Raw genomic sequence first — 13,567 nt, 5'->3', positions numbered from 1 at the left:
CCGCTGGGCTAGGGCTCACCACAGTCATTTTATTTTGTTGTTGCCCAGACTTGAAAAGTTTCTTCGTTCTGTTTCTGCAATCATCGAAATATTACATACACCGTCAACCCCACAATGTTTTTCTGTAATCCAGAGATGGACGTATAGGTGTTTTACTCTTTAAGGTTGAATTTCATCTTGGATGTACTTTGAATTTCAGCCTGGAAGGCCTGGCGAAACTGAGAAGAGTCAAATACTCTTTCAAGCAAAGAAATTCTTTAGAGGGCAGTGGGAAAGTATCAGGGGCTCACTGATCTCAAACCAAGCCAAGGAAGGTTAGAAGGAAAGGCAGGAAGTGCTCCTAAAAAAAGTGTCATTACTGGAGTACTGTATTAAGGAAAAGGAGGACAACCCCAGAGGGAGTCAAACACAAACGATCAAGAATGAAAAATCTAGCACAGGGGAGAAATGGGAACATAGAAGGGATTTCTCTTCTAAATTTCAAAATTTATAAAGTATCATTAAATGTAATATAATTGTGAAATCTCAAAACATTTCAAATGGAAAGTTTTGTGTTGAAAGACAGGCTGGAAGATATTTGGTGGAATTATCTTGAGGAGCATTTGTTTATTGTGTATTTTATATGTATCATATATTTAATTTATATTACTTGTTTAATGATCAGAGCCCTGCTGGTGCTTTCTGGTAAGAAAAATTGCATGACTTACAGGGTAATCAGTTATTACAAATTTGAAATTCTCACTTGAAGGAATGATTTTCATTCTAACTTCAAAATGTGGGGATATTTATAAAAGAGGGTATTTAGGTCTTTTTAATGGTAAAATACTTATGTTGTTTATTATAAAATATTTAAAATGTATAGAAAAACATCAAAATGGAATATCCTCATAATCTTTTCCTCACATAATCCCCTCTCAATAGGCATCCCCTGTTAAAGAACTGGTCAACATATTCTCTCTATGAATTTACAAGTGTATTTTATACAAATACATTTTTTAAAAACATAAATAGGATCATGTTTTTTGTGTTCTAAGACTTGATTTTGTATTGAACATTATGCTCTGGAGATGTTTTAATGTCAATTCATAAAGACTTCCTTAATTTTAATGGTTGCATCATAGTCCATATTATGAAGATTCTAAAATATGTAGTACATAATTCCCCTTTTGATGGGCACTTAGGTATTTCCAATATTTCAAAATTGTGAAACAATATCACAGTAAACCTCATATTTATATTATTGTTTACATGTGAAAATATTAATCAAGGTAGTATTGTAGAGATTAAGTTTCTGAATTTAAGAATAGAATCATTTGATTTTTGATATATATTACAAAGTTGGCTCCTTAACTTTTGCTAATATACACTCTATCAACAGTAAAGGAGAGTTCTCATTTTGCCACATCATTTTTCAACTCTTTAAAAGTTTTGTCTACCTAATGAGATCACATTGTGGTTTTTAATATACATTTCCTTGATTTTAAATTCTTTTGTCATTTGTATTTATTGGACTGTGGATTGACTAATTAAATTATATTTACTTTCTGTTGGAGTATATACTTATAGTTTCCTTAGTTATATATGAGTGTTGCATATTCTGCACATTAATTCTTTATTAAATATACTACAGATTCCTTCAAAGTGTAATTTATATTTTAATTATTTTAATAGATGAATATATCATAATGAAATTAAAATTTTGACATACTCAAATCTATTGGTTATTCTTTCATGTCCTTTGGTCTTTGTTCATTTAAGGAAGAATTTCCATAATCCAAAGTTACATAAATGTATATATATTATACATATAATATATATTATATACACACATATATTATATATATATATAATATACATATAATATATAACATATATTTATATCATATATAACATTATATATATACATATATTTAAAATAATATATATATACACATATATATTTAATAGTTGATTGGTTTTTAGTTCTTTAAACTATTATGTGTTTATTGCTATGTATGACATGGGGTGTGCTTCTAACTCAATTTTTTCCCCCCTGATTACAGCCAATTTTTCACTAATTATTGACTAAGCCATAATTTCCCAAATTATTGCAACTTCTCCTTAATCTTAAATCCACTAAACACTGGTTGTCTTACTCCATTCTCTTTCATTTGTAGATTTTGGTATTGCTCCACTCCCAAACGACAAATACCATAATTTTGTAAAGTTACCTAGCTTATAAGTGATTTAAATAATATATTGTTTTTGTCATAATTAACTATCCATCTTTGCCTTATTTATTTGTTAAATTTAAATAAGGAAAAAAAACAACTACCTTATTAACTATCCTATATCCTTCCATCTTTAAACGAATAATGTAGTTTGAAGTCCATTATTTCAACCAAAATAGTGATATTAAAGATGATGTGGTAGACATGGGTAAATTAAAATCAATATAGCTTTTTTTGTCATTAAGATGAATTATTTCAAGTAAGCCAAGGGAAGCATGAATGCATCTTGAGTTAGCCAGAATAATTGAATGTCATTTTGTTGGCTTTCAGGCATTTTCTCCTCAAATGGACAGGGTTTCCTCAATTATCATATTTAAAGCTAAGTACACTGAACAGTTTTTGGGTCTTTTGTGAATGACTTACAAATTGAATGTGAAGTCAGACAACCATTGTCATTTCATCAGTGATAAAATTTCTCTTAGAGTAACTCTTGGCTGAGAAGAAAATTTAGTAGATATTATTCATGTGTGTAAGTATGCCAGAGAGAGATCCAAAATGCATTCCCCGTTATCACACCCCATTAATAGTGAAAAGAAAACACAAACCATTTAGATAAATTGCCCTATTTTTCTTAGAGTACTCTTTTCGGAATAATATGCATTTATGGAGATGATTGTCTTACATTAGTCAAAAGTAAATAGGACAAGTCATGTCAAGGATGATTCCATTCTTTTTTTCTTTTTTCATTCATTGGTGCATGCCTTTGAAACACATTAATTGAACATCTAAAGTGAGTGACAATGTATTCAGATAGTCACAAGGATTAACAGACATTGAACAAATTTGCATGGAGAAGAAAAAGCTCATAAGTAGATCACTATTGAGTGTTGTAGTATGTTTCTTGGGATTTAGATGGGGCTTGGAACACTTAAACTCTCAACATAATCTTCTGTTCTAATAGCCCAAGGAAAATCCTCTGAAAAGTCCCCAGTTACTAAGCCATTAGAAAGAAGTAGTGAGAAACAAGGACAAGGGAACACTAAACTAATAATGAAATATGGAGAGAGATGCTCAGAGGATAGATGGTGTTTGCTACACCCAGAGGCATAACTCTATGTGTTTTAGAAGTCCGTATAAATATGAGTACCTCAGTATGCTTCTGTATTATTTTCCTATTGTTGTTGCAACAACCACTTCAAATGTAAGTGGCTTAACTAACACATATTTATTATCTTACAACTACAGATTTCAGAAGTGCAAAATGGTTCTCACGGGGTTAAAATCAAGGTGTTGGCAGGACTGCATGCCTTCTGGGGGGTGTAGGGGAGAATCTGTTTCCTTTCCTTTTCCAGCTTTTAGAAGCTGCCTGCATTCCTTGGCTCCTGGCTTCTGCCTCCATCACTAAAGTCAGCAATTGTATGGCTCTGATCTGAGGTCCCATGCTCATAACCCCTCTTTCCCTCTGTTTCCTTCATCACATCTCCTTCTCTGATTCCATCTCTTCTGCCTTCTTCTTCCACTTAGAGGGACCCTGTGATTGTACTGGATTCACCTGTACAATCCAGAATAATTTCCTCATTCCAGTCTCAAAATCCTCAATTTACATCTGCAAAGTCCCTTAGCCAGGTACAGTAACATAGTCCCAGGGTTCCAGGGATTAAGATTTGGAAATTTCTGGAGGGCTATCATTCTGCTTGTCAAACATGTCTACTTTCTGATTATAGCAGCCAAAGCCAGATTCAGTTGTTTGCAATCCAGACCTGTAATTGAAACACTGGATTTCTAAAAGTGTGCTCAATATAGTCAGACTGCCTCAGACCTACTGAGTAGGATTATTTGAAAGCAGACCAGTGAATCTGCCTTTTTTAGCAAAGTAATTTAGATGCATAGTAAATATCTGATTTTATATAAATAGCAATTTTAGAGTTGCATTTACATAAGAATAAAATTTAAGGCCTCTTCTCCTTCAAGGATGTGTTTACAACTTGTATCCTCAGTTTAAAGCAGAAAAGTTTAGGATGTAGTGCCGTTTAATAATCCTTCTCAGCTCTGTCCATGCATACTTAAAATTGATCAAACCCCTGTCTCTCTAACAGTAGTTTCTTCATCCATAATATGGGGTAATATCACCTATCTCAACAGAGTGATATGAAGGTGACATAAGATATTTAATAACAAATAATAGTGCGTAGAACATTATAGGGATACAAATAAAGTTCCTTATGAAAATGCAGCATAATATGTATATCCACAACAATAATTACCCCATTAACTTAATATACTCTACTTAATACTTTCTTTACCCTTCCCAGACTTTTGCATTTTCTAACTTTCTTGTAGTCAGCACTGAGCTATAGACATTGTTTCAACCCCTGTTTCCTGTCCAGATGTCCTTTCTCTCTACATTTTCCCTCCAACAACTTCAGGATGCAGCCTCTGTTGCCTGTTGATTTTTGTTCAGGATTTTTGATTAAGGGGCTGTGGCATGTTAATCTGTGTAATGCATTTCTCTGTGGGTTTTTCCAGTCAGCCCCTCTTTCATCTGGACCTCCTTTAGCCTTCAAAGGCACCATTCAGGGCCAAATTTGAGGTTTAAGGCCTGGGATAAATCACATTGGGAGGCCCTTTGCTTTCTGGTTTAAAGGAGAAAGGAGAGGTGATAAGACATAAAGGGAAAAGGTCCCTAAGCTTGAAAAGCATGAAGGTAAAGGCATCAATGCTCCAGGTGTCGAGCTTCTATGCTCTTTAAAATTTGTGAGATGATTATATATCTTTACTATTGTGCTCTCTGAGATTCAGAACTGTGAAATTGTCAAATATTTTATAGACAACTGATTAATATTGTAGACTTTCTAATGGTATTTCTAGAAAACTGTCAGTAGTTTTCATATTTTTCTCCAAAAATTATTTTATAGTAAATCCTAAATTATTTTCACTACTAAAAATCTGATATACACAGTTATAGTTGGCATCAAATGAGCTTATTTTCATAAAGAGTAACTCAACTATATTAGCATTGAAGAAGAGACTCACACATTGCAATGACAAAGCTAGCAGCAAAGTAAGCAAAACATCTGGTCACACAGCTGTATTTTGATGTATATAAACCATGAAACTGGATTGACTAATTTTTATAAAAGATTGTTTTCTCCATCTGCTTAAAAATATTGATCATAACTCCATTTGCTTTGGAAAATTAGTTTTCTATTTTCTTTTGAATATATATATATATAGATCTCAGCATCTGGATCTGAATTAGGAAATAGGACTAAGGACACCCTAGAAGATGGGTCACTACATTGCCCTGTTAAGAGTTTTCAGGTCAGACTGAGTTAACAGAATATCAGATAGATCACAAAAAATCCACTCACCTACACTTTTTATAAACTATTTAGTGATTCATTTGAACAATATATAACCAAAATCAATCTCTTTGTTCCACTGAAAACAAGTAACCAAAACAAACTGATGAAAAATCAGGCTACCGTCATTGCCTTCAAATTGCCCAGTTGAAATTAGTAGAGGCTCTTTTTGGTCAACATTTATAGAACTATCAATTTTACATTCACTAATTAAGTATCTCATTTCCACCATCCTTATGTGTAGCTGAAATACTCACAAGGTAATACCCTGTTTCCCTGAAAATAAGACCTAGCCAGACAATAAGCTCCAATGCACCTTTTGGAGCAAAAATTAATATAAGACCCAGTATTATACTATATTATAAAGACCCGGTCTTATATTATATTGTATAAGACCTAGTCTTATATTATAGTAAAATAAGACCCGATCTTATATTAATTTTTGTTCCAAAAGATGCATTAGAGCCGATTGACTGGCTAGGTCTTATTTTTGGGGAAACATGGTATTAGTGATTTTAAACTTTGTCTCTCTGTATCTGGCCCTGTGGAGAAATGACACAAATTACTAGTTTCTTCTTCTTAAAAGGACTAGAGCTACCTCTTTTAACATTTCTTTCTAAAACTTTTCCAAAAATTGAAAATAGAGCCCTTAAATGAATACAATGTGAGCAAATATTAAAAATATACAAATTTGTATGGATAAATATAAATTTGACAGTGCTCGTGCATTGAATATTTTTCTTCTTTTACAAGTTCCCCTTTTCCCCTTCATTTTTCTGGAATACAAGGGAGTCAAGATAGGACTTTAAAACCCCAATAAATTATTTCCTCTACCTGATGTCGTTTTTTTTCCTCTTAAAGTATTAAATGGTGAGCACCTCCCTTATGCCCAACATAGTGTGGGAGACAAAGAGAGTCACAAACAAGTTTCTTGCTCTTGAAAAAAAAAGAAAGAAAGATTATTTCTCTTTCTTAGCTACTGACTCCTATAGAAGTTACTCAGTAATGATCTGTAGCACAAGGTAGTAAGGAACTTATTCCACATAGGATAGTGAGGAGTCCCATTCCCCTTTCCTGTAATGTGACACCTCCAAGGTCTGTAACATCCTGTAGTTTGCCATTTTCCTGAAACAAATGTTAACCCTGAGCTGCCAGGCAAGGTTAGGAAGGATTCACTTTCCTAGCAGAGAATATGTGTGAGATTATGTTTGTTAGCCAAAATGCGGTTTAGATAGAAGAAAAAGGGGCCTGAGGGGGAGAATATCACCCGCTTTATATTCATTCCACTCTAATGAAACAGGCAGAAATAAAGTGGTTTTGGGGGATTTGCCATATCCTTTCCCATTGAAGCTGGAAGAAAGGCATTATGTTAAGTGCCATCCTCATGTTGGCGGAGAAATGCATGCTAGAAGACACAGCTGGTTTGCTGGTTTGGAGTGAATGCAGATGTTGGCAGCTATATTGGACGGGTGAGGAAGGGAAGGGGTAGGACCTGCAGAGTGCCAGTCCTCAGGGGAGGGGGACAAGCAAGAGGAGGATCTGACAAGGGTACCAGGGAGAGAAGACATCTGTATGTCATATGTTTCTGTTTGCTCAGTGCTAAGCCTTTGAGGGGGGGTGTGCATTTGAAGACATATTTTTGCATGTCATTTTATTTAAAAATGCAGTATAGCATTAGTATCCATGGATTTAGAATTTATAGAGATGCCAAGGGTCTATTCTACTGGATTCTATGCCTGTCTTTCAAACAGCTTTTGCAGGTAGGGACACTCACCCATCAAATGGATTTCTCAATTTTATTAAAATGTAGTCTGTCATTTCTATTATTTTGTAAAATTTATGCAGATGCATGTAGTTACACTTTTTTTTTTCTGCCACAAGCTCAGTTGTCAGAGACAGAAATGAGTTTGTCAACACTTTTTGAATGAAAGAACAAATACACAATGTATTGCTCATAACACAATGGTGAAAAGGAAGGGTGAAGGAAAAAGTGAAATACGAAAATACATTGTAAGTGTAGTTGGCCAAGATTAAAATGTTTTAAAAAGAAATAACAGCATGCTCAAGATTTGAGATCTAAGTTATGAATCCAGAGGAAACTGCCTTTGTGTTAGCAGCAAATAACTGGGCTTTGTGTTATTTGTTGAGCAGATTACCTTTACCAGGAGCTGAGAAATAAGAGACATGCAAAATCACCTTACAGTTGAGTTGTTCTGCAAATTTCAGTGGATGTAAGGGGTGAAAACTGTGCCAGTCAAGGAGTAAGAGAAATTCAGCATGTTAAAAATAATAATAATAAAATAAAATTAAATTAAATTAAATTAAAAAAAAGAAAGGAAAAAGAAAAAAAGGCTGCGACCCACCGCTGCCTATTATTAGGTTAGTGTAAAAGTAACTGTGGTTTAAAAGGTTAAAAATTGCAAAAAACGGCAATTACTTTTGCACCAACCTAATAAATATTGCAGTATTGACAGTGGAGCCTGGGTTTTACTAGAACGGGGGAAGATAAAACTGAATCTTGGTAGATTATAGTGACAGTCATCTTGAAAATGTTAGTGCACATGCAGACACACACACACACACACACACACACACACACACACACAGAGTATGTAATTTTTGTTTGTTTCTCTTCAGGCAGATTAGAGTGTGGACCTTCCAGCTAATTACCCTTATCCTGGCTCCCAGAAAGTTGACCGTTGACCACCTTCTCAATAACTTACAGGTGACATTTCTATTTCCTTTCTTTCTTTTTCCTTTTTTTCTTTTTTGGCATGCTAGTTCTGCTTTGTGTCTAAACCAAAAAGCAAAAAGGCAGATAGTCCATTTGTATCAAATTATGCGTGGCAGCTTGGGCAGTGGTTTGTATATATCTCTGAAAGGCACGCAAAACGCAAGCGGTTGTATTTCATTACCAACACCACTTTCAGTTCCAGAGAGAAGGACTTCTGTAATTTTTAAAGATACTTTTTCTTTTTTCTTTTTTACAATTCCATTTGCCTCATTGTGAGGAATTCAGAGAAACCTGTTGCAGAAAGGTTTAAGGAGATTCTAAAAAGCATACCTCCCAAATATGCTATCTGTTCCTTGTATTAGAGGAACAGAGAGAGAAAAGCAAAAGACAAAACAACAAAAATCAGCAGGAAAAAAATCCACAGTATGTGAAACAGCTTTAATCATTCTGCAAATGATGGAATTGTTTTCTCCATAATAAGCAGTTCTTTCAGAACTATTTATAAGTTTATAGATATATATGATTAACTACTGTCATCGGGATCTTTGCCTTTCGGACTTGAATGTGTTACAGTTAACTCTTGAACAAAACGGAGGTTACGGGTGCCAAGCCCCAGGCCACGGAAAAGCCGTGTATAATTTCTGACTCCTCAAAAATTTAACTGCAGTTGTCCCTCAGTATCCGTGGGGGGATTGGTTCCAGGACCCCCGCGAACACCCAAATCCACTAGTGCCCAAGTCCCTTATATAAAACAGCACAATATATACAGTTGGCCCCCTGTGGATTCCGAACCACAGATCAAAAGACTCATTTTTCATCTCCAGTTGACTGAATATGAGGATGCTAGACTTGGGGATATGGAGGGCCTAATATTTGTGGACAAAAGTCAACATACAAGTGGACTGTGCAGTTCAAACCGTCCTTGTTCAGGGGTCAATGGCACTTCCTTTGTTTATGCGCATGCGGACTTGAGCTAGTGAGCAAGCACCCAAGTTCATGGCAGACAGTCTAGGCTGTGTAGTAATGTTGGTAGCCTCTGCCAGAGCCAGAATTTTGTTTCAAAAGGAAAATGTGTGTGCCCAGCAGAGCATAGCTTGCCCCATAATGTTAAATACACAGCCTTTCTTCAGCATTTTGATCTGGATGGAATCGGTTAGTCGGTCAGGGTCGAGCACAAGCCCTGCTTGTACTTTGGCCATAACCAACTGCAGATATTTTTCTGACCCTGGGGCATGCCCACACCCCATAGCTCTTGGTCACCTGGAAAGTGTAACAAAACAGCTCTCCCCAAAGTGGTATGTGTTAGACTCAACATCAAGAGGACATTACATAACAATAAGAGCTACAAGAGGTACTTAGGGATGACTTCTTTACCTTCCAGGTGATGTCCTGCCATCCCAGATCAATTTATCCCCAGAAACATCAGTAACAGTTAGTTCCTCTATTTTTGTGGATCTTTCTTTTCTCACCATCTTGAGTGTGTCTGAGACATCTGCTGTTGCTGCTTCTCTCCAAATCCAATTAACATGATGCTTTCAATGATGGGGACCTACCTGTAGGCAGTTCTACAGATTGTGAAATGGTTAGGTTCTCTCCCAACTAAATTGTGTCTCAGAGCTGAGATAATCCTGAAGCAAAACAATGACAGTGCATGTTCCTTCCAAATGACAGCAAAGTAGATACAGAGAAAATTGCCTACCTCGGATCAGGAAGTGCTTGCTAGGTCTGGAGGTTTTACTCATTTGCAGCAGCTGCTGCAGCTGGGGACTATCTGATTATGTTCACTGATAGTCCCCTGCTAGTCTCCAAAGCCTACCTACCTCGGCACAATCTGAGGTGGACTGCGAGGAGGGATATGACGGGAACCACTGTCTTGGCAGATTTCACATCTTTGATAGTAATGATAATGTGTGTGATTCCACCGGGAATGCACTTATCCTCATTTATGTTCACATGTAAAGGAAGTTCCAGAGACTTCTATAGGACCTTTCCTATCTAAACAGCCTGTGTGCCAGGAAGCTAACGTGGGAGCCTATCAGTTACCAAGGACATATTATGTTTCAATTATGCATTCCCAAACTGGGAAAGTAGAGTGTGATATTTTTGGAGGCCTAGAAGGTCTATTATGAAATAGACAAATATTACAATGCCATTGATTACTACTCATTATACGCTGTGTCTCTGGATCACAGTGTCTTTTACATACCCAGAAATTAATAGAAGCTCAGAGCCACAGGCAGGAAAAATAAATAAATCCATGTTTTTCTGAATATTTTCCCATCTCCTTTCTTATGGGAGAAGATCTACAGAACTCATACTATTTGCAATTTTAACAGTTACATTCTAAAGGTGATCAGGTTTCTCCTTTGTTTCAGGGTCTCTGAGTCCATGAAATAATTTAAGAATAGAAATTGGGTGAGATATCACAAGTCCCCACCATGGTTGGTGATAAAAACCAAGTAGGATCTCAGCAGGATGCCCTCCTCTCTTTGCCCTACAGCCCCCATGATCAGTCACACACCACAGTGGGTCACCCTGTCCAGGTTACCATGGTAACCTGCTGCCTCTTAGCCCTCCACACTCAAGTTACTTCTGAAAGTTTTATTGCTCTGTGGCCTCTGTAACTCTGTCATCTTCTCACTCATTCTGCCAATGACACCGTTTCCATCGCCCCTTTTCCCACTAGCTCCTAAAATAATTTTTAGAAATTCTTACACTCTCCTCACCTATGTGTTTCAAAAGGACTAGGGGTAGAGGGTAGCTTCCAGGTCCTTTGTGGGGTCATGGTTTGTCTGAGTGAATGATGAACAAGAAAATTTTGCTCAGTTATCCTAAGTGTTATCCATAGTGTTTAATTCCTTCCTCTATTCTCTACCAAATGGTGTTTGTTACCTTAGTGAGCTCATGGATGCAATGATTCCCAGGTGTTAGCTGCTAAACTAACACGTGGGAACTAGAATCTTTGGTAAGTGCACCCATATTGCTAAAGTCAGCTTGATCTAAAATTTACATTCTTCTATCCTTCACCAAGTACTTTCAGGGTCTATTACCATGTATTCATCAGAATTTTGCAAATTAATACAGTCCGCCAACTTTTGTTGTAAACTTTTTCCCCGGGATAAACTGGGAACAGTTTCTAGTTATAAAAATAGAGACCAAAGGAGTAGACATAGGGAGGAAGGGTCACAAGGAAGACTCTGTTCTTATAACATAGGGTAGCTATCAGCTGAGGAAGTAGTAACATCTTCAAGGAAGACAGAAGTTCTCTGAGTGACAAACGCAGTTTGGTGGTGATTGAGTATTTCAGTATTCCAAATTCACTGCCTTGTGCCCTGTTGTTCTATCTGTTTCAGGATCTTGCTCTTTTCTGATTAATTTCTTAACTTTCACAGAAGATAGTAGGTGAATAAAATGGGTGACTTTGACCCATTTTGGAATGCAACAACACTTAGGCTTGAACTTTGCATTTACATTTTTATTACTTCAGTTGTGCAGTTGCTGAAAATTAGAATTTCTTTATCATGTCCTGGAAAATTCCCAGGTTTTAATTATTATTATCTCAACAAGTGTTCAGGGGTTGTAACATGTCATATTCTCTCTCTCTCTCTCTCTCTCTCTCTCTCTCTCTCTCTCTCTCTCTCTCAGCTGTGCAGAGCTATACACAACAGCCAATCCAAACTCAGTGCTCAAACTTTCATGACCTTACTTTTTAAAAGCCAACCCTCAATGAGCACTTAATTTCAAGCTATCACCAGTGAGAATTTCACTTTCAGTTGCACCTAATAACCCTTCTCTGAATATTAAATGAATTTTCACTTAGCCAGATAACCAGTACCAGATTATCTGATTTCCTTGAAGGTTTCTTGCCTTCAACCCATGTCCTGTGCCAATTTCTATACCAGTCAGGGGTCTGTAATGCAGAAATCAAAAACAGACCCCTGTTAATTTTAACAGGAAAGGGATTTTTACTAAATAACTGAAATAGGTCATGGAATCCCTTGGAAGAACCAACCGCAGACACTGAGAAAGAAACTAGAGAAGCTGGATGTACAGTAACCAAATTATCCTCTTTTGCTCGGGACTTTCCCAGTTTTAGCCCTGAGGGTGCCGTGCCCCTTGAAACCCTCAGTCCTGGGCAAACTGAAACAGGTGGTCACCCTCACTGGATGGTTGGAGTAACAGCACAGGCCATGCCACAGGAACAGCTGGGTTATGTAGCACTGTCACCATCACTGGGTCTTGGAAACTATTGGTTCCATTGTGACCACTGTCTCTTAAAATTATTCCACTGCAAAAATTCGAAGTACCCCCACCAAGCCTTTTTTGTCCACTGGCTGCAGATTCAATACCCATGTCTAAATCACCTGTCCTGATCTCTTGCCTGATGTACTCACTACAGGTTTTGTTGGAGATCCAGCCCTTGCAGAGGGGTGGAGGGTGAGAGAGACAGAGAGACAGAGAGAGAGAGAGAGATTCCATTATAAGTAAACAATAAGATGGGTCAAGAGAGGAAACCGAAAAAATTCTGGGTCTGCTCAACCCAGATCACCAGATCACTGAAATCTTTGGGCCACTTATTTTGGCCGTATTTGGTACTGTTATTTTCAATAAGTATTGTTTAAATCGTTAAAGGAAAGTGGAGTCAATATTAAAATTAAATGGGAAATAAGGTATCCCTGTAATTTTTTCTGTAACATTGAATCTAAATTTCTGATTAGTAGCTATTATAGACAATCATATAAAAATCATAATCAGTTCCATGGAGATCTGTCCTGCACCTCGTTATGTACATATTGTTCTCTCTCCCTTGACATTCAGTTGTCACATGGTGCTAGAAGGCTGGAAAGGGGAAAAAAAATAAATAAATAAAAATAAATAAATAAAACAAACAAACAAAAAAAACACCAAAAAGTATTGAAAAATACTTTTTATTCTTTCTAAACTTCTAATTCATTTTCATGGAGTTGTTAAGCTATTGGTCAAGCTGAATGAATTTTAGGTTATAAGAAATAACCTCCCTAAAGAGCTTAACTATTACTTCATAAAACTGAAATATAAGAGTGACTTTGACATAAATAGTATCTTCAAAAACTCAGGCAAAACACTTGTGCTCAATCTCCACATATTCCATTTCAAGACTTTTATGTTGTTGACTTCAGGGAAAAATTGTTTAAATATAACTTAGCAAAAATGACATTCACGGTTGCAATGAAAAAAATACCTATATCTATATCTATACCTATACTTGTCGATATCTATAC

At 36.3% G+C, this 13,567-nt stretch overlaps 1 long non-coding RNA gene across 1 annotated transcript in view; it reads left to right on the top strand.

Moving 5' to 3' along the window:
• LOC141570517 (uncharacterized) overlaps positions 1-13,567 on the top strand; it is a 712,144-nt gene that overhangs the window by 55,270 nt on the left and 643,307 nt on the right. Inside the window, exon 2 of the long non-coding RNA XR_012494572.1 lies at positions 8,210-8,297. This is a non-coding gene — a long non-coding RNA (uncharacterized LOC141570517). The remainder of the gene's footprint in view (positions 1-8,209; positions 8,298-13,567) is intronic.

The sequence above is a fragment of the Rhinolophus sinicus genome, linkage group LG03 (genome assembly GCF_036562045.2).
Source record: "Rhinolophus sinicus isolate RSC01 linkage group LG03, ASM3656204v1, whole genome shotgun sequence".
NCBI classification, from domain to species: domain Eukaryota; kingdom Metazoa; phylum Chordata; class Mammalia; order Chiroptera; family Rhinolophidae; genus Rhinolophus; species Rhinolophus sinicus.
Note: the sequence above shows the minus strand (reverse complement) of the source record. Positions and strands in the feature narration are given on the sequence as shown.